A 20,909-nucleotide genomic window follows, 5' to 3' on the forward strand; every position below is an offset into this window, starting at 1 on the left:
TAAAGGCTCGATGCCTTTATAAACATGGCCACCTGACGGGCTAATAATTGTAATAACAATCTTCTTCTTTTATTCTTCTTCATCCATTCCCTTTTCCATATTCTCTCTGGGTAGGGTAGTGTACCAAAGCCTTCCACCTTACTCGATCTTTCCACCATTCCTCTTCTATTACTTTATTGCTATTGACTCCTCTATTTGCAGTACAGTCCACAACAGAGCTCCTCCATCTCATTCTAGGACGTCCCCTAGGCCTCTTTCCAGTCACTGTATCCATGAATGTTCTCTTTGGTATTCTCTCTCCTGGCATTCTCATCATGTGTCCAAACCATTTTAGCTTTGCTATATCAATCTCTTCTTGAAGTTTACACACTCCCACGTTTCTCCTTATTTCCTCATTTCGTATTCTATCTTGTCTTGTCTTTCCCTGTATCCTCCTCAAGAACCTCATTTCAGTTGCTTGTATCTTACTTTGGTTCCGCTTAGTTAACGTCCAGGTTGCTGAAGCGTAGGTCAGTATAGGTTTATAATAAGACGAGTATAAAACCTTCTTCACTTCATTGGCACATCTTTGTTCCATACAATGTCTCTCACACACTGGTAGAAACTTGCAGACTGCTGTATTCTTAAATCAATTTCTCCATCCAAATTTCCATCTTGTGATATCACGCTGCCCAAATATTAAAAAATTTTCACTACTTCAAGAGGTTCATTTCCTATTTTTATTATTTTTTTAAATTTTTAATTTTTTTCTAGTTGTTTTACGTCGCACCGACACAGATAGGTCTTACGGCGACGATGGGACAGGAAAGGGCTAGGAGTGGGAAGGAAGCGGCCGTAGCCTTAATTAAGGTACAGCCCCAGCATTTGCCTGGTGTGAAAATGGGAAACCACGGACAACCATTTTCAGGGCTGCCGACAGTGGGGTTCGAACCTACTATCTCCCGAATACTGGATACTGACTGCAGCTATCGAACTCGGTCCTATTTTTATTACTCCCCTGGATTTCCTGTTACCTCTTGGTAAGATCAAAGTCTTACTTTTTGCAGTACTATTTTCCATTCCAAAATTTCTTATCTCCTCATTCCATAATTCAACTTGTCTGTACTTCCTCTTCATGATCTCCCCAAACTACAATGTCATCAGCAAAGAGCATAGACTTTACTTGCTCGCCCATAATCTTCTCTTTGATATTATGTAGAATTCTATCCATAATGATAATGAAGAGTAAGGGAGACAATACACTTCCCTGTCTTAAGCCTGTCTCAACTCTGAACCATTCAGTTTGGCCCACTTTGGTTCTAACACAGCTTTCTCAATTTTGATACATTGCTATTACCATCTGCATTGTTTCATTCCCAATCTGTGCCTCTGTCAATGTTTTCTGTACCAAATTCCTTGGGACACTGCCATATGCCTTTTCAGTATCTAGAAATGTTACTACCACGTCCTTTCCATATTCCCAATACCTTTCCATCATTTGATGCAATGTAAATACGGTATTGGGTCAGATGTGGACCTGCCTCTTCTGAATCCATACTGGTGTTCTGCCAATTTTTCCTCTACTCTGTCTCTTATTCGTCTATCCAAGATTCCTTCAAGGATCTTAGCTGTATGAGATATCAGTGTCACTCCGCTGTAATTTTCACATTGCTTCCTGTCTCCTTTGAAAATTGGTATAATGATCCCTTTCGCCCACTCTTTTGGAACAGTCTTTTCTCTCCATATCACTCTGAAGAGTCTATACAACCACTGTAGACCAAGTACTCCTGCTGCTATTATCATTTCTATGGTGACCTCGTCAATTCCAGCTGCCTTGCCTCATTTCATTCTTTTAGTGGCCCACTCAATCTCTGCTATGGACACCTTGTATTCCTTATCTTCCATCTGCACTAAATCTGGTTCTTCGATTTCTCCTTGTACCAAGGTATTTTGCACGTTGTAAAGCTGTTCAAAGTATTTTCCGCACCTCTGCATAATATCCTGCTTCTGTGTCATCACTTTCTCCTGTTCATTTTTAATGAAGTTAGCACCTTCTCCTGAGTTTTTCTTCTTTTTAATCCACTGGAATAAGATTTTTTGTTTACGGTTGTATCTTCTTGCAGAGATTCAGTGAATTTTTGCCAGCATTTCTTTTTCTCTTCTTGAACCTCCTTGGAGCACTCCTTCTTGCAGTGTCTGTATTCTGTTTTGCATTCTGTTGTTCTGTTTCTCAGCCATCTTTTCCAAGCTTGTTTCTTCCTTTTAACTATATCTTTTACCCTGTCATTCCACCAGGGCGTTTCTTGATCTTTCTTCCTGCCTGATACTCTTCCACTGGTCTTTTCTGCAGACTCAACCATGACTGTTTTAAATATGCCCATTCTTCTTTGACCCTTCCGATTTCTTTCTTAGGTTGTACTTGTTTTAATGTGTGTCTGGAACTCTTCATTTATTTCCTTCTCCTGCAATTTCCACACCCGTAGCTTTCTTTACCTAATCTGTCATCTTTTGTATCTTTCCCATCTCTAACTTAGCTATCATAACTCTGTGATCTCCTTCGAAAGATTCACTTGGGAGGGCTGTTACGTCTACCATCATTTTCCTGTTACCGTTCTCGACCAAAATGTAATCTATCAGAGTTTTGATTTTGTTATCCCAACTATATCTTGTTATCTTCTGACTGTTTTTCTTTCAAAACCATGTGTTACCAATGATCAACTCATTTCTTCTACACACCCCCTGTGGATGGGGGGAGGCAGATGAAGAGTACATCCACGGTATCCCCTGCCTGTCGTAAGAGGCAACTAAAAGGTGCCCAAGGGGCTCTCAACTTGGGAGTGTGGGTTGGCGATCACGGGGCCCTTAGCTGATTCCTGGCATTGCTTCCACTTACTTGTGCCAGGCTCCTCACTTTCGTCTAGCCTGTCCGACCTCCCATGGTCAACTCTTGTTGTTTTCCGACCCCGACCATATTAGAACAGTCGAGGCCTAGGAAGTCTTTCATTTTCACGCCCTTCGTGGCCCTTGCCTTTCTCCGTCCGTTACTTCATTTTTTGATGTGACAGATCCCTTCTTTTTTCTTTTTTTCTCTCTGTCTACCCCCTGTGGGTGGGGGATGCAAACAAAAATACACTCACAGTATCCCCTGCCTGTCGTGAGAGGTGACTAAAAGGGGTGACCAAGGGATGATTTTATTAGAATATGAAACTACTTTCGATTAGTACCATCTCGTGGGGAACACCATGGGCAGCCTTTACTTGCGAGTAGTACCACTATATTAGGTACACCAGAGGTTTGTGATTAATAGCAACAGAGAGTGGTTCACTGTGGGTTTCCAGTACCCGTGATTAATATCATTGTGAGAAACACCATGGGTCTGGGCGTTGCATGTGATTAGTACCACTATATGAGCGACACCGTAGGTCTGCGTTGCCTGTGATTAGTACTCACCATACGAGAAACACCACGGGAATACCGGCGTCCGTGATTAGTACACGTAGGTGAGGAACACCATCGGTTTGCGTTGCCTATAAGTGGCGCCATTATGTGAGAAACACCATAGGTCTGCATTACCTGTGCGACGTACAATATTTGTGAGTAGTGCCATAATGTGTGGAACACCGTGAGTCTACGCTACTTTTGATTAGTACCCCAACATGTCAAATACCATGGTTCTCCTTTACTAGCGATAAGTACCATTATGAGGGTCCGTTGACCTGGATTTTGGACCCCTTTAGACAACAAGCATCCTCAATTCAGGATTATGCTTTAGAAGTGGTCCGTTGGTTGGTAATACTATTTTTATGATAGTTTTTTTGGTCAGATACACTGATTGTGTTAAATTCACATCCATCCATTCATTCTTCATGACATTTTTTTATTTTGGTCAGTGGATGATTTTTAATTTTTAATTTGTCATTACATTTTGTACCATTAGGGTCCGATGACCTAGATGTTAGGCCCCTTTAAACAACAAACATCATCATCATCATCATCAACATCATCATCATCATCATCATTTCTTCTACAAAAGTCTACCAAAATATCTCCATCCTTGTTTCTCTTCCCATATCCAAATGAACCTTTTCTTTCCTAACCTACTTAGGCATTCATGTCTCCTATGATCACTACTTGTTTGTCCTGTATATGGCCTTCCAGATAGTCAAGGTATTCCTCTAGATCCGTATCTGTATTTCCTGTTTGTGGAGCATTCCCTTGAATTATATCTGTAACACCAGTTGCAAATCTCAGTCTGACCCTTATCAACCTGTCATTTATGTCTTCCACCAATTCTAGGTATTCCTTTAGGTCTTTTCTAATTATGAGACCTAGGCCTACTCCATTTTTGGCTTCCCTTCCTCCAATATAGTATAAGGTGTATCCTTTCTTTAGTTTCCTCTCACCTTTTCCTTTCCATTTGGTCTCACTGATTCCCAGCAATGCTATATCATTGTCAACCATAAAATCTACAATTTCTTCCACTTTCCCTGTTAGTGTCACTATATTGATGGTCGCTATCTTGATGTATTTGGTTGCTGGTCGCCCATTTCTCACATTTCTCCCAGCATCACAAGAATTGCATGTTGCCTGTGGAGAACGCCCTAGCATTTTGCACGTCGCTTGTGGGGAACGCCCTAGCATTTTCCGAGGCTTCAGTGCACTTATCATATAGGCTTTTATTGCGATGGGTTCACCACTCCCAAAGGCATTTTAGAGCTACTGCCAGCCGAAACTTGTAGGCCGCTCCTAACATGGAGAACAGACGCCTTTTGTAGCCGCTCCTCTCGAGTACAGACGCTACAGCTGATATGGGGTTTCAGTGGCATTTCCTCCCCTGAGGGCCCATTTCCCTTCTATAAGGACTCCTCCGCTCTTAGCCGTTGGTCCTTATAGTGGGTCAGGCTATTTACCGCCGCCCAACACTTGGCGTGGAGACACTGGCTGTATGGTTTACTCCATTACCATAGCAGATTAACTGTAATAACAGTATAACACAAAAAGTATGTTGTAAACTATTGCCACTTCTGATCGTCTTAGGCTTATCCGTTCACCTTTGTCACCACCTTCCTTTACACACGAGCCAAGTTGAAACTGCGTGCTCCTTGCACATGCACAGCTGGCATGTGCTGCACTGTCTTGGTTTTCCCGTGTTTGCACCATTTGCAGAATCTCAGTTTTGTAGATATTCAAGAGAGAGTTGCCAGGAGAATTGCTTCAGAATTTGTCGTTGAATGATTACTTCTTGTGTACTTTCCCTTATGGCGATGAACATGTTTATCCTAACAACACCAAGCAAGTGGCCACGCGGTGTAGGTCATGTAGCTATCAGTTTGCATTCAGGAGGTAGTGGGTTCGAACCCCACTATCAGCAGCCGTGAAGATGGTTTTCCCATTTTCACACCAGGCAAATGCTGGGGTTGTACCTTAATTTAGACCACTGTTGCTTCCTTTCCAATCCCATCGTCGCCATAAGATCTCTCTCTGTCGGTGTGATGTTAAGCAGATTGTTAAGAATAAAATAATATCCCAACAACATTTAATAGTCGTGAGAACCATCGAGTAGTCAGCGGCAGTTTGTCCTTGAAACTGAATAGGTCCCTTTCAGTTCATCGACAGAATCACACCTCCCTTCGTCTTCTTGTAGAAAGTTAGGAGTTCAGGCTTCTTGGCTTTTTCATAACTCTCATCAGTCATGTCAGAAAATGGAAATCAAAAAGACAACCTTAATTTTCCCTGAAGCACGTGAGAGCAACATACACTCATTTCTAAATCTAGAAACATTACTGTTGACTGGCTTATCTGGAGCAATGAATATAGGAGGCATCCCTTATTTGTTTTTTTGGATAGTTCTCACAATCGCTAGATGGTGGTTTTCAAGAAGAGAGACGGCTAGGAGGAAGGACACAAACCAGGTATAATATCTACAGTTACATTTCTCCCAGTATCTGATATTGTACCATTCTTTTAACAATGGCTCGCAGTGAATGATCTCTTATAGTGGATTTTCTTTCCTTTTTGGAAAGCAAATTGTTCCTCTGGTATGTGACTGCCTTTTTCATTAATGAACATTTCTGTTAGTATTTTGATAAGTAGTTTGGAGCTAATGTTTTCAAGAGCTATGCTCCTGTAAAAGTTTAGATCTTGAGATCCTTTCTAAAATGTTTTTATTGTAGCTGTTCTCCAGGTATCCAGGATTTAGCCTATAAGTAGACACATGTTTTTGAGTGCTGTCCATGTACCCAAAAAAAATTCTGAGGTGTTCAGGTGTTCTGCAAAAATCCTATCTGGTCTGCATATTTATTTTTTGTTTGGCCAGGGCATGTTTGTTGCCTTCTTTTGAAATGACCTGCATGTTCTTTGGTTCATGGTTTTCTGGTACCGTGACCGATTTTCATTCGGAATTTGAGAAAAATACTATTTCCAGGTCTTGATGTGTACTACATTTGGATTGGTATCTTCTCCCTTTGAACTGTGAAAGGCCGGGCTGAGACGGTTGAAGCGCTGGCCTTCTGACCCCAACTTGGCAGGTTTGATCCTGGCTCAGTCCGGTGTTATTTGAAGGTGCTCAAATACGTCAGCCTCAGTAGATTTACTGGCACGTGAAAGAATTCCTGCAGGACTAAATTCCGGCACAGTGGCGTCTCCGAAAACCATCAAAATAGTTAGTGGTTATAAAATCTGAAAGGTTCCACCTATTCAATACAAAAACAATGTTGTCTGATTGTATTACAACATAATCATTTTATTAGCAGTGTTCGGTCTCGTTTTTGAGTTGTTTACTCGTGTTGAACGAGGCCTAGCTCTTCCCACAGTCCACGAAATGTACTTCATCATTAAGTGCAAAGGAAAGGCCAACGTAATGTACATTACATACTTCATTTATTCACAAAACTATTTACACTGTACAAAATATACATTAGGACATGGTGGTACATGATGTAGCGCACCAAACACAATACCGTTACCCACGCTAGTCCAAGTCTCGGAACTCACTGACGCCGGTGAGGCGCGTGACTCTGTCCCCCTTCCAGTGGGGCTGTAGCAGTCAGATTGTGCTGACCTCTGACGGAAAAAGACACATGGCGTTCAGCATACCTCCCACCCAATTTATATATAAATTACAAACACAAATATTATTAAGAACAATAAAAATTAGCACTCACACTGAAAAGTCAAATGAAAAAACCCAAAGCAATCACATGAAAGATTACACCTTTTTACTAATTACACTTTTTCACTATATACAGTTTCAACCTCTTTTGGGAAGACACAAAGTTTTGCAATTGGGCATTTGAAGGTCCCCTTGGGAGTGCGAATAGTGGCAACTCGCACCAAGCCATCAGCACCTGCGTGCGTATCTACCACGATCCCTGTCTGCCACACGAGAGGTGGCAAGTTGTCTTCCTTGAGAAGAACCAGAGTTCCGGGTTGAAGGTTTACCCTTCCTGCTGACCACTTAGTCCGCTGCTGGAGTTGATATAGATAGTCCCTTGACCACCGCTTCCAGAAGTACTGCCTGCAACGCTGAAGTAGTTGCCACCTGGACAGACGAGAACCTGAAACTGTAAGTAAATCTGGCTCTGGGATGGTTGTGAGAGGTTCTCCAATCAGGAAGTGACCGGGAGTCAGGAATGAACAGTCATCAGGATTATCAGACAATTTGGTTATTGGTCTCGAATTCAGACATGCCTCAATCAGGACTAACAACGTGGACATTTCTTCAAATGTCAATACAAGATTTCCTGCAACCTTCTTCAAATGGGACTTAGTAGACTTTATGCCAGCCTCCCACAGCCCACCAAAATGAGGGGCATGCGGTGGAATAAAATGCCACTGTATTCCACATTGAGATGCGAAGTCATCCACCTTCCTCTGATGTACTTGAGATCTGAAGAGGGTGTGAAGCTCCCGTAGCTCGTTTCTTGCTCCCACGAATGTACTTCCATTGTCGCTGTAGATATTCTGGCAGATACCCCGACGCGATGTAAATGTGCGCAGAGCAGCTAGGAACGCATCAGTAGATAGGTCAGAGACAAGTTCAAGATGGATTGCCTTGGTAGCCATGCAGATGAATAGAGCAATATAACATTTTACCTTTGTTTTGCTTTTACGGGTCCCTTGCTTAATGTAAAATGGACCCCCATAGTCAACTCCGCAGTTCAAAAAGGGTCTGTTGGGTTCTACCCTGTGGTGTGGGAGCTGGTCCATGAGTTGAGTTGATGTACTTGCCTTTAACTTGTAGCAAGGGAGACACTTAAGTGTTATGTGCCTAATGACAGACTTACCATTAGGTATCCAATATCGTGGTCTAATGGTTGCAAACAAAAGTTAGGGTCCAGAATGCAGAAGTCGCATGTGCTCGCACATTACTAACAATCTGGTCACATGATGATTAGGTGGTAGGATGACGAGATGTTTCTGGCTGAACGAAGCTTGAGATTGTTCCAATCTGCTGCCCACCCTAATTGCATCTACAAAGGGATGAAGAGACCTCAACTTGCTGTCCTTTGTGATCGGTCTTCCAAGTAGCAGCTCTTGAAGCTCCTTACCATATTCTCGTTCTTGGGCAGTACGAATGATCCTGTGCAATGCCTCTTGAAGTTCTACTACTGTCAGACTTCCCACTTGTCTCCTTGAAGCAGCAAGCCTGAGGTTGTTCATGTATCTCAGTATGAAGGCCAGGACTCTCACCAGCCGTGACCAACAAGAAAAGCGTTTGGACTAAGTCTTCAAGCAAATGACTGACAACAAGTAAGCAAAGAGCTGGTTTCCGTTGCTCTGGCACATCAGTGAGTTCGGAAGTTTTCTTCATGTCGCTGACAGGCCAGGTTGACGGTGGCGGGTAGAGCCAGGATGGTCCCTCCCACCATAACAGATTGTCTTGAAGAAGATGTGGTTCAATCCCTCTCGAAATGATGTCTGCTGGATTGTCCTGTGACGTCACATGGTTCCATTGTTATACAGATGAAAGTTGTTGTATCTCAGACACTCGGTTACCAACAAACGTTTTCCATGATGTGGGCTCTCCTGCAAGCCAAGTTAGTACTATAGTAGAATCAGTCCAATAGTAGTTTTGTTCAATTTTTAGGTTAAGTGCAGTTTTAACCTTATCCATTAATTTTACAAGGAGTAATGCACCACATAGTTCAAGTCTAGGGAGGGAAATCTGTTTCAGTGGTGCTACTCTGGATTTGGAGCTTAACAGCACTACTGTTACATAATCCTTGACATCTATACTCCGTAGGTAAACAGATGCTCCAAAGGCCCTTTCTGAAGCATCAGAGAATCCGTGTAACTCATATTGTTTAATTTCTCCGTCTCCCGTCACTCTTCGAGGGATGCGAATGTCGTTGAGTGATGGCAAATATGCGTGAAACTGTTCCCAAGTAGTTAATAGCTCAGGAGGCAAACTCTGATCCCAGTCCACTTTCACCTGCCATAAGTGTTGCAAGAAAATTTTACATTTTATTATTATTGGACCTAAGTCCCAAAGGATCAAAAATGGATGAAATGCAGGATAACACACTACGTTTTGTCCAGGTTGTGGTCTTCTGGGTGTGACTGGTAGCTACAAACTGGAAGATGTCCTTTAGAGGATGCCACAGTAGTCCCAAGGCCTTAATGGTACCCTCTTCCTTGTCATCCAGACTCCAGGGCAGTTGTGATTCTTGGTGCTCAAGAGGTATGTGTTCTAAAAGAGTGGGATGATTAGCACACCATTTACGAAGAGGAAAGCCTGCGCTACTGAGTAGTTCGATCAGCTCTTGTTGCAGACTGAGTGCATCTCCAATGGTATCTGCTCCACTCAGAACATCATCAACATAGAAGTCTCTTTGTAATGTCTCCGACGCTCTTGGGTGTTACAGTGCACCATCGTTGGCCAGTTGTACCAGGCATCTTGTGGCTAAAAAAGGTACTGCTGAGGTACCATAAGTTACAGTTGGAAGTCGATAAATCTAGATAGGTTCATTCGGAGATGAACGCCATACAATGCGTTGCAAATCTTGGTCATCAGGATGAACTAGAATTTGCCTGTACATTTTTGTAACATCTGCAGTGAAGGCATACTTATGTGTTCTATATCTCAAGATGATAGAATACAAGTCTTCTTGCACCGTAGGTCCAACCATCAAGATATCGTTCAGTGAGTAGTTACTAGTAGTTTTAGCAGAGGCGTAGAAGACGACTCTGACCTTAGTGGTAGTGCTGGACTGCTTCATTACAGCATGATGCGGCAGGTAATATGTTGGCGTATTAGTTTGCGTTGTCACAAGTTCCATGTGATGAAGATCAGCATATTCTGTCATGAACTCAACATAGTCCTCCTTCAAGTCTGGTTGGCGATGTAAAATTGAACAAGCAGTACTAGTTTCGATGTTTTTACAACACCATCATCAGCTGCGTTAAAGTAAAGAGAAACCAGCAATTAATATAAAATACATCTCAACATTATTTACACAACTTGCTCCTTTAGACATTATATTAAATTGTAAATAGATAAAGACTTGTATTACTACCAGTTAACAAATTTATAGGTCAAAAACAGTTAAAAAACAAATAATGTTGTCTTAGGGTATTGAGTTCGATCACTTTTTTCCAATTGGTGTTGCTAAATTACTATTTTTACACCTTGTGTGTCATTTCAATGTCTCTGATCTTCAAGATCAGAAATAATCACTAAGTTGAAAGGTATAGGTCTATATTAAATTTTGTTGCTATTTTTACATTTAAAACAGTTTAACATTAATTTCAGAGTCTGCAGCAGTCCGTTGCAGTCATAGTACTAGAACCTGCATATTGCATTTCATTTGTGCCGCAGGGTATAGTTCCGAGATCATAGTGTGTGGGTCACTTCCTTGCAAGCTGTGATCCACCTTAAACAAAATTCCGCTTGTGGCACTTTTTCCTGCTGTTACTCCCTTCAACTCAAGTCCAACAGCAATGGGATAAGGCTGGTGGAGGCAGGTTTTCCGGGTGAAACTGGAAGCATCTAGTTCGGACCTGCATGTTGGCAGCAGATGTGTGATGATCGTCTTTCTAAGACCCCGTGACTACTCAGGAACTCGGTCCTGCATCTGTGTTTGGGCAGGCCTATTTAGGATCATCGCTGCCCACCCTGAATGGGGAAGGCCCTTGGTAGTCACACTCTCAGCCGACTGGGAGGCCGCATGCAGCGGGTCACCCCTTATGCAGTTGAAAAACGAAGATTACCCAAACTTTTATTATAGGAACCTGGAATGTTCAAACCCTACTTTATTTGAAAGACAATAACAGATCTGAGAGAAGAACAGCGCTTGTCACCCATGAGCTTGAACGAATGAACATTGATATTGCTGCCTTAAGTGGAACCGGACTGTCCAGTGAAAGTAAACTTAGAGTTCATCTCAGGCTACACAATCTTCTGGAAGGGAAAAGATGAGGGAGAACACCGCATTCATGGTGTGGGATTTGCTGTGAAGACCACATTGGTGAATGATTATCAGCTAACTCCAACCGCAGTCAGTGAAAGAATTATGACTCTCCGAATCCCACTTTCTGGTGCCAAATCTATAACACTCATCTCTGCATATGCTCCCACCTTGGATGCTGATGTAAAAGCTAAAGACCAATTCTCTAACCTGCTGAGCACTACCATCACCAAAGTACCACCAAGAGACAAACTCTTACTACTTGGCGATTTCAACGCCAGAGTTGGTAAATATCACCAGTTGTAGGGCAATGTGATGGGAGAACTTGGCAACTGTAATGCCAATGGTCTACTGCTCCTTGGTTTATGTGCTGAACATGAACTCTTCATTACTAATACTCAGTTCCGCCTGCCTAATCGCTTAAAGACCACTTGGATGGATCCTCGCTCAAAGCATTGGCTTATCCTTGATTAAATCATCACCAGGCAATGTGATAAAAAAGATGTCCTTGTTACAAGGACCGCAATAAATGTAGATGACTTCTGGATGTATCATAAGCTCCTTTATGCCAGTTGAGAATCTCAATCTTTTGCAAACCAAAAAGATCCATCCACAACCTGCCCATAAAGGAATTCGACACTTCTAAACTTCAAATTGAATCCATTTATACACACAACAGAAATGCAATTTCAAACAAACTGGCTAATCATCCATTCAGCAGTGATAGTACAAATCAGGAATGGGCCATGCTTCAGAAGGTCATCACTGAGTCAGCTGAGGAAACAATTGGTTTTGTGAGGGGAAAAAAGACAGGACTGGTTTGATGAAAATAATGAAGAAATTAAATGTCTGATCAATACCAAACGGGAAGCCCACCTATCCTATCTTCAAGATCCGTCTTCCAATGTGAAGAAATCACATTTCTTGAAACTTAAAGGAAAATGTCAGGCACAAATTAGGAAGATTAAGAATAACTGGTGGCAACAAAAAGCTGAAGAACTGCAAAGACTATCTGATGCCCGTGACCTGACAAAACTTCTATGTTGGCATAAAGAAGATGTATGGTCCAATTCAATCTTCATCAAGGTCATTGAAGACTGCTGACAACTCCATCATTTTAACTGATAATGGAGAAATTTTAGAGCATTGGAGGGAACATTTCTCTTCACTTCTAAATTGTGTTTCCAATGTTGCTGAGGACTTTCTTCGTAATGTCCCTCAGCAGCCCTAACAACCAAGAATGGCAGTTCCACCTACATACAGAGACTTCACCAAAATACTCAATCAACTAAAACCAAGAAAGGCTCCTGGTCCTGATAACATCCCTCTGGAACTGATATAAAATGGAGATATACCCTGTAAGTCTAAACTTTTCACACGCATCCTCTTGCTTTGGGAAACTTGAGAAGTACCTGACGACTTAAAGAATGCTACCATCATCACTATCTTCAAGAAAGGTGATCGTAGTGTATGTGGGAACTACCGTGGTATATCGCTTTTGTCAATTGCAGGTCAAATTATCGCAAGAATTCTATTAAACCAGCCCCGAGTTATCTCAGAGAGGATTTTGCCTGAGTCTCAATGTGGTTTCCGAACCTCCAGAGACACAAAGATATGATCTTTTGTGCTAGACAACTCCAGGAAAAAAATGCAGAGAACAGCAGCAGCCTATGTATTTAGTTTTCTATGATCTTGATTCAGTACCAAGATCTGCTATGTGGAAAGTATTGAGACATTTTGGATGTCCTGAACGTTATGTGGAATTGGTTCAAGCTCTTCATGATGGCATGTCTGGACAGGTTCTTCATGGTAACTCACTATCAGATTCGTTTCCAATCACTAATGGATTGAAACAAGGCTGTGTGCTTGCTCCTACACTCTTTGCACTCTACAGGGCTGCCATGCTGCATGAATCATCTGCAAACAAGTTAGGCGTGGAGATTAAATTTCGTTTTGATGGAGGCCTTTTCAATCTGGCAAGACTTCGCTCACAAAGACGTACTGTGGTTACCCGGGTGACAGAACTGTAGTATGCCGATGACACCGCATCTGCTCTAACACTTGCAGAACTACAACAGTCAGTCAACTGCTTTAAAACTGCATGTGATCGCTTTGGTCTTGCCATTAATGTGAAAAAAAACGAAGGTACTTGCACAACCTGCCCCAGGATTAACACTTCCTGAGTTCAGTATTTCCATCTTAGACACAACACTGGAACAGGTTGATTACTTTTCATATCTTGGAAGCATCTTGTCTAAACAGTGTACCTGTGAACAAGACGTTGATAAAAGAACTGGGGCTGCTCATGCAGCATTCGGATGGTGAATGCACAGAGTCTTCATGAATAACAACCTAAAACTGCATACCAAACTCATGGTGTACATAACCAAACCAAACCCCATGGCACTACAGCCCTTGAAGGGCCTTGGCCTACCAAGCGACCGCTGCTCAGCCCAAAGGCCTGCAGATTACGAGGTGTCGTGTGGTCAGCACGACGAATCCTCTCGGCCGTTATTCTTGGCTTTCTAGACCGGCATGGTATACATAGCTGTTGTCATTTCCACGCTGCTGTATGGCTGTGAAACTTGGACACTCTATCATCGTGATATCAAAAAACTTAACAACAGAAAATGAGATTCATCTTGAATATTAAGTGGGAGGACTATGTGACCAACATAGCAGCTAAATAGCATTGAGGCAACAATCATCGCTCATCAACTGAGATGGTTAGGCCATGTTCACTGCATGGGTGATACCAGGCTTCCCCGCCAAATTCTTTATGGCGAACTATGCTCTGGCAGTAGACCTCATGGAGCCCCTCTTAAGCGTTTTAAGGACCAGCTGAAACACATCATGAAGACAACTGGTATAGATATACAGACATGGGAAGAATATGCTGTGGACCGCTCACTGTGGCAGAACTCTACATCCACCGCTGTCAACTTGTTTGAAAGAGAACGCCACAGACATCAAGAGGACAAGCAAGAAAACTCCGTCAATTACAACCCCGCCCTCGTCCATCCATTCAGTGTGATTTGTGTGGGCGTATGTTTTATGCCAGGATTGGTCTGTTCAGTCATCGTAAACACATCCATAAACTGAGTGAACTGGTCAATGTACGCAGGAAGAAGTTATTTATACTTTGATCGAGTTTCAGCCGACAACTGTTATATGCTTGGTTGGGGTTAGAGGCGACAATTTACGTCCTGTGATAAATAATTTTCGATTGTCCCCTGTTGATCAAATATTAATTACAATACCCTTTAATACTACTGGGTCTTATTATATTTGTATCTGTGACTGCACTCGTGTTCATAAAAGCACTGGTACCAGTAACTAAGTATAATGGATAATTAGGCCTACTGCTGGCCTACTTGCATTGGCAGTGAGCATATACTTTTATTGTGGGATTGTTTTTAATTAATATTACATTACAGGGAACTAAAAGGTTGCATAATTATGTTAATTACCCAATATTTATCATTATACTGTGGTCAAACAATGTTCATATTTTGGAATAATAGGGAATAGATACGGTATATTTATAAGGCTCAGTGCAAACTGGATCGCATGTGACATGCTGCTGGTGTGCATATTTCATTAAAAATCTTCAAACTGTGTAAAATTCTCCTGACTGTCCTTAAACACTATGAAACCCACGTCTGCAAGAATAGCAATTTCTTGCTGCATGGCAAAGAGGAGATAATAGGAGCGGCATGGAAAGCGCTAATGTCATGAATTACTTGTGTGCATGCACCTGACAGTCTAGGGAACACATCTAATGCACAAAAACAAAGCAATGTGTGGGGTGGCATCCAGTGTGTATGAAACTTTATCAACAAGCCAATAGTTAACAGTTCGATAAGTTAGCTGCTATTCCGCTGTGCAACACAGCAAAGATTTATCGAGTCAACAGCTGTAACAGTTCAGTAGTTATTGGACAGATATCTCGCCATTCTGGAAACCGGGCAGTAATCTGGCTTAGTTATCTTGATCAGAAATTTCTTGCACTCTTCTGTATATGCTTGGAGATAATTTTTAAGCTGTAAACATACTTGTAGACAAGGTAGAAGATGATACAGTAAAAAGTCGCAAACATTTCTGTGTGTCTGTAGACTACACCAAGGCACTTGACCTGTTAGGTTGGAGAATTGTCATGACACACATGACCACACCTGGAAGCCCTTTAAAGAAATTAATTCAAATCATACTATCCTAGAACACCGGGCGAATTGGCCGTGCGCGTAGAGGCGCGCGGCTGTGAGCTTGCATCCGGGATATAGTAGGTTCGAATCCCACTATCGGCAGCCCTGAAAATGGTTTTCCGTGGTTTCCCATTTTCACACCAGGCAAATGCTTGGGCTGTACCTTAATTAAGGCCACGGCCGCTTCCTTCCAACTCCTAGGCCTCTCATCGTTGCCATAAGACCTATCTGTGTCGGTGCGACGTAAAGTCCCTTGCAAAAAAAAAAAAAAAAAAACTATCCTAGAACATAGTCAACAACACAGTAACTCTTTCAAACAAGATAGCCCAAACAAATGGTGTGTTACAAGGATACCCAATCAGTCCACTGTTATTTAATGTAACAACCACAGTCATTCCTGAAACCATTTGCAAAACCTGAAAGGAAATCACAATACCCATGTATGCTGACAATGTGGTTCTAGTAGCATCAAGAAATAAGCAAGATCTACAAAATGCTTTCGATGCTCTGATATAAAAGGTAGACGGGAATAAGTTTGTCATAAACAAAACCATGTAGATGCTACTTAGAAAAGTTGGCAAATCTGCACGATGGGATGTAATACATCATAAAGATGACCCACTACAAATAGTAAACTCTTACAGATACTTGGGAGTAATGCTACAAACCATCACAAAATCATTCAGAATACAAATACAAAAAAGACAGCAGCTGCACTAAGGTAATGTTAATGATAATGTTATTGTTTTTACGTCTCACTAAGTACTTTTGAAGGTTTTCGGAGATGCTGAGGTGCCAGAATTTTGTCCCGTAGGAGTTCTTTTACATGCCAGTAAATCAACCAACACGAGGCTGACGTATTTGAGCGCCTTCAAACACCACCGGACTGAGCCAGGATCGAACCTGCCGAGTTGGGGTCAGAAGGCCAGCGCCTCAACCATCTGAGCTACTTATCCCGGTGCTGTACTAAGCGCCATATACATAATAAAAAAATACCACAGCACTGTCGCTGCAAACAGCCATACTACTATTGAAGGCAAAAATAGTACTCACTCTAACCTTCGGCCTAGAATTAATGTGGGAGAAACACAGCCACATAGATCTAAACGCTGTAGAGATAATGAAGGCCTGTTTCTTAAAGTGTATGCCCCTTCGAGACTAGCGTATAAACTGGAAACCTGGGTGTAGTAAAGATGGCCCTTCAGGGAAGTCGATGAACTCTTTGTCTTCTTCTCTCCGGCTGAGTGGTACTATTCTTTAGGTTAAAAATGCAATATTTTTCAGCTCCTACTTAACAGATTGAGAAAGAATGCAATGTAGGGAAATTCTGGATGTTTCTAATCTAGCAAAGTTTAATCAAAAATGGAGTATCAGTTTTTTTACATTTATTTAGATCAAACAGAATGATAGAAAGATCCTGGATAATGTCTTGACATCATGTATCATCAAGTATAACTATTTATATTATTATTTTCAAAATTATGTCAAAAAGATATCCAAATGTATGGACAGACACTACATTCTTATTGTGGTAGTAAGATATTTTGTCACCAATTAATTTTATTACTTTTTCACATCCAACTTTCATTTCATTAGAGCTCAGATTGACACGCACTAATAGGTTATTGCACACTTATTTGGCAATTAGCAAGTGGCATTTAGTCCACTCTACAGTTATACAGGGTGCATCTGTGATGAGGTTACAAACTTTCGGAGATGATGGAGGACGGCAAATGGATCAATTTGAGATAAGGAACAAGTGTTTGAGTCAAAAGTTATTAATAATCCAAGTTGTTCAACGTCCGTCCATTCTTAACAGACTCTGGGGTGTCAGAATTTTGTCTCGCAGTAGTTCTTTAATGTACAGGAAGCCAACGACATGGGGTTGTCATCTTTAAATATCCTTAAAAGTCACCGACCTCAGTCGGGTTTGAACCCGTTAACTTGGGATTAGTAGACCAACGCCGTATCCACTACACCATTGTGGCTGGCAGTCAAAAGTTAAAGAAAAAATCGGTCTGATACCTCCGACTGTACTGTATACTACATGGGCATGAAACACTTGTCGAGACTGACGGGATTTCTTGGCAAGAATTCTCGCTGCCCACGACGCTGTTCAAATGACACCGGGGATATTCAAACGGGTACAATAGAACTTTGTGGAACGATGCCATGACTGTATTGACGGAATAAAGGTTTCCACCTATTCAATACAAAATATATTCACAATATTTTAAAATTACATTGAACTAGTTTCGACCCATCTAAGGGTCATCATCAGCCACATCACAGCAAAGATCACTCTTGACGAAATCCTAAGAACATGTTAATTTAACAGTAAGATTATTATGGAATAACAAGTGAATGTGATAAATGAAAAGAGATGTTAGTATGGGACAGGTGAGTAATAGCTAATAAATATACAAGGAATATACATAAGAGGTTTGGAACAAAGTATAAAAGGGGGCTTAGTGTTGTAAAAATTATATAATCATGGAAAACAGTAAGTCCTTATAATGAAGAATGCAATGTGAAATGACACATATAAAATATATGGCTTAGGAAGAGTGGAGGTGGTTTAGGAGGGGAAGAGGGCTTAAGGTGGGGTTGAAGGGTGTGGGAGAAAGGGTAATTGTCTCGGAAAAGTATCTTTGATTAAATTTAGGATTGAGTTTTGGTTGGCTGCATTATTGTTTCTGAGGAAAGTGATAAATAGATCGAAGAGTATGTTGGGTTTCTCTGAGATTTCATTGAGATTGTGACTGGCGTTAAAGTATTGGTCTAGGTGTATGTAGTAATTTTCCATTATGTCGAGTAAAGGGCCCTTGTTTGCTAATACGAGGATGTCCATGTCTTGTTCGATATTGGTGAAATTATGGTTATAATCTTGCATGTGTTGGCCGATGGCTGAAAACTTGTTGTATTTTATTGTGTTAGTGTGCTCGTGGTATCTGATATTGAAGTTTCTACCGGTTTGCCAGATGTAGGTTTTTCCACAGGTGTTACATTTGATCTTATAAACTCCTGATTTTGAAAAACTGCTGGTCCTGTTGATGTGTGAAGTATTGTGTAAAACGTTCATGTTCTTATAGTTGGTTTTGAAGGCTATTTTAACGCCTTGTTTCTTAAAGATATTGGTTAACTTGTAGATATCATCGTTGAACGTGAAGCTGGAAAATGTTAGAGGTTTAGTTGTTTCTTTTTTGAGGGTAGTTTTTGGGCGATATTTATGTTTATTGATTATCCGAGACAATTACCCTTTCTCCAGCACCCTTCAACCCCACCTTAAGCCCTCTTCCCCTCCTAAACCACCTCCACTCTTCCTAAGCCGTATAATTATATGTGTCATTTCACATTGCATTCTTCATTATAAGGACTTACTGTTTTCCATGATTATATAATTTTTACAACACTAAGCCCCCTTTTATACTTTGTTCCAAACCTCTTATGTATATTCCTTGTATATTTATTAGCTATTACTCACCTGTCCCATACTAACATCTCTTTTCATTTATCACATTCACTTGTTATTCCATAATAATCTTACTGTTAAATTAACATGTTCTTAGGATTTCGTCAAGAGTGATCTTTGCTTTGATGTGGCTGATGATGACCCTTAGATGGGTCGAAACTAGTTCCATGTAATTTTAAAATATTGTGAATATATTTTGTATTGAATAGGTGGAAACCTTTATTGTGTTGTTACTCATATGTTATTCTCAGTTCAATACGGACCAACAACATGAAATTTATAACCCTTAATGTAATGACGGAGGCGAACACCATTTCGAACATTTGTTGTAAATGGAGCAGCTTGTGAAACTTGTGTGGGTAAACGGTTTTAAACGAGTAGAATTTTGCTCAACTTTTGACTCTATCATTTCCAGAATATGGTTCTTTGACTCAAGTTGATCCATTTACCGTCCTCCGTCATCCCTGAAAGTTTGTAACATCATCACGGATACACCCTGTATAGGTGAGTTGCATTATTTAAGGAGTTCTAATTGGCCGCATCCCAAATATTTATGCAAATCTCACTGCAGAACTGTTGTGCAAGTTAGAAGGCATTTGCTGTTTGTTTAAATAAGTTTTCATTCTTTCCTGTTAATGCTTAGAAATATGGGCTTTTCTTATCATATATCAGTATAAGTATAACTATTTATGTTATTCATACACTTTATTTGTCTACCTTAAACATTTACTACAATATTAAATTGTTCCTGGCATTATTCCTGCCGTAGTGCAGGGTTCACTTGTTTGCACCATGATTTCTATTTTTGGACGATCAGCAGCATCTTGAATGGTAAGCCACATCATGGCCATGTCATTGCGTAGTGCGCCAAGCTGATGCCTGCTTTGATCGTCTTTGAGTCAGTTGCCAGCAGGGCTGAGATCAAGCGCTCGTCTTGAAATTGAATTGCTGTCGCTGTGTAGTACACTTTCGTACAATCGTGGTCAAGTTTTACTCAGTTTGTCGGTGATTTGTGCTATACCAAATGTCTTGCGAACTTCCAGATTCATAACATGATCCAAGCTGACGATTCCTAGTGGCCGTTTAAGCATTTTCATCTCCCTGACATGCAATATTTGCTGGCATTTTTTAGTGGTTGGCCAACGCTCTGTAGTGTAGAATTCTATCGGGCAAATAATGGCCTTATAAACTTTTGATTTCAGGATGAGTCTTGTCTTCTGCTCAAAAAGGACTCCTGTGACTTGGCACCAATTCAGTCAGCATAGGTAGACCTTTGCCTCACATCTAGCCAGTTGTTTTGGCAGGTTCAGTGACATATATTGTATTTGAGCCATCAGTCTGCTTTCCACATTCAGTGTACTCTGTTTTCTTCACATTGTTACAGTCCATATACATGTAGTCTGATTTTCCAACTCTGGACCAGCTGTTATTGGTCGTGACGAGATTCACAAGCAGCCAAAATGTCATCAATGAAGGTCAGCATCCTTGGCTGCAGTGTCGACAGTTCTTTGGTCAAGACAGAAGGAATGGAACATGTATATTGAACTCTTCTCATGTGACATTTCTATAATGCAGCTGGACACATCAAACGTGAATTTCGGGTACACCATGCAGTCTAAGAGTGTACCAGACATGGTCGTGCACTATTAGATTAAATGCCTTTTTAAAATCCAAGAATGCCAAAAATCTTCATTGTGTGGCTCAGTATGTGAATTGTTCAGTAGTTGTAACAATCACCAGTATTGTCTTTGCCTTTTGAAATTAGTTCAGTGATGCTTCATTTTCCTTGACTGTGTTAATGAATAGATCCATGAGAATTCAAGTGCCGTATGGTCCTAGTAAATT

The 20,909-nt window shown here is 41.1% G+C and overlaps 1 protein-coding gene across 1 annotated transcript in view; it reads left to right on the forward strand.

The window, feature by feature from the left end:
* The window catches only part of vimar (visceral mesodermal armadillo-repeats), a 155,485-nt gene that overhangs the window by 1,972 nt on the left and 132,604 nt on the right, over positions 1 to 20,909 (forward strand). The gene's annotated exons all lie outside the window — the stretch shown is intronic.

The sequence above is a fragment of the Anabrus simplex genome, chromosome 1 (assembly GCF_040414725.1).
Source record: "Anabrus simplex isolate iqAnaSimp1 chromosome 1, ASM4041472v1, whole genome shotgun sequence".
Classification (NCBI taxonomy): Eukaryota; Metazoa; Arthropoda; class Insecta; order Orthoptera; family Tettigoniidae; genus Anabrus; species Anabrus simplex.